Source organism: Triturus cristatus, chromosome 1_1 (assembly GCF_964204655.1).
Source record: "Triturus cristatus chromosome 1_1, aTriCri1.1, whole genome shotgun sequence".
NCBI classification, from domain to species: Eukaryota; Metazoa; Chordata; class Amphibia; order Caudata; family Salamandridae; genus Triturus; species Triturus cristatus.
In genome coordinates, this window is record NC_140579.1 from 675,549,774 (window position 1) to 675,551,671 (window position 1,898).

The following is a 1,898-nucleotide window of genomic DNA, read 5'->3' on the forward strand; positions in this document are numbered from 1 at the left end:
CTCTGGAAAGCATTGCGAGCGACCAGATGGCCGAGGGCAAAGGAGCCACCAGGTGGCCGGCAACTGAAAGGGCTCCCGGCTGCCCGAGCCATAGCGGTAGGGCTCCCGCCTGCCCAACCTCACACCAAGGGCTCGGGGGGGGACTCTGCTTCCCGGGTTGGCCGAGGGCATGGGGAGGTCCACCGGAGCTCTCGGGGCCTGGGCGCCCGGGGGAGGACTGCCCGGGACCCGTGGAGCCCGTCCCTGGGCACTTTGCCATGCCGCGGCCCGGAGCAGGGAAGCCCCGGAGGCCTGGGAGGATGTTGCCCGGGCGTAGCCCATCTGGTCCCCGGCAATGAACCGCACAGCTCCGGCATGGGTGTTCTGGCATACCCTGCCCCTACTAATCCGGAGGAAGGATACCCCCCTTTCTTGTAACCCGCTCGCTGCGAGTGACGGAGGGGACCCTAGGCGCGGACGCACCCGGCCTCCTGGAGCCCTGGCTGGGATCCGGGAGGCAAATGGACCCTCATCGGGACTTCCAGGCCGGCTCGGCCATCTGGTCGCCCCATTGGAAAGCATTGCGCGCGACCAGATGGCCGAGGGGAAAGGAGCGACCGGATGGCCGGCAACTGAAAGGAGCCATAGTGGTAGGGCTCCCTGCCTGCCCACCCACGCAGGGCTCCAGGGCTCTGCACCAGGGACCCTTGTCCCGGGCAGACGGACACTTGTCAGGCCGCAGGACGGGGCCTCCCACGCCCCAGGCCCTAGCCGAAACCCAGGCCCCGGGGCCGGTCGCTGCTTCTCAACCCAGCCAGGCCGGGGAGACCGGGGAGCCTCCTTCGCCCCGGTGGACCCCTGTCCCCAGCCCCCGGACCCTCGGCTGGCTTGCGGGACAGGGGGCTCCCTCACCCCGGGACGGAGCTCCAACACTGGGCCCAGCTTCCGGATCCCCCAGCCAGGCCGGGGAGAGCCTCCCCGGGCCCTCGATGGACCCCCGTCCCCAGCGCCCGGACCCTCGGCTGGCTTGCGGGACAGGGGGCTCCCGCACCCTGGGACGGAGCTCCAGCACCGGGCCCAGCTTCCGGATCCCCCAGCCAGGCCGGGGAGAGCCTCCCTGGGCCCTCGGTGGACCCCCGTCCCCAGCGCCCGGACCCTCAGCTGGCTTGCGGGACAGGGGGCTCCCTCACCCCGGGACGGAGCTCCAGCACCGGGCCCAGCTTCCGGACCCCCAGCCAGGCCGGGGAGAGCCTCCCCGGGCCCCGGTGCACACCCGTCCCCAGCGCCCGGACCCTCGGCTGGCTTGCGGGACAGGGGGCTCCCGCAGCCCGGGACGGAGCTCCAGCACCGGGCCCAGCTTCCGGACCCCCAGCCAGGCCGGGGAGAGCCTCCCCGGGCCCCGGTGGACACCCGACCCCAGCGCCCGGACCCTCGGCTGGCTTGCGGGACAGGGGGCTCGCGTACCCCGGGACGGAGCTCCAGCACCGGGCCCAGCTTCCGGACCTCCAGCCAGGCCGGGGAGAGACTCCCCGGGCCCCGGTGGACACACTGTCCCCAGCGCCCGGACCCTCGGATGGCTTGCGGGACAGGGGCCTCCCGCACCCCGGGACGGAGCTCCAGCACCGGGCCCAGCTTCCGGACCCCCAGCCAGGCCGGGGAGAGCCTCCCCGGGCCCCGGTGAACACCCGACCCCAGCGCCCGGACCCTCGGCTGGCTTGCGGGACAGGGGGCTCCCGCACCCCGGGACGGAGCTCCAGCACCGGGCCCAGCTTCCGGACCTCCAGCCAGGCCGGGGAGAGACTCCCCGGGCCCCGGTGGACACACTGTCCCCAGCGCCCGGACCCTCGGCTGGCTTGCGGGACAGGGGGCTCCCGCACCCCGGGACGGAGCTCCAGCACTGGGCCCAGCTTCCGGACCCC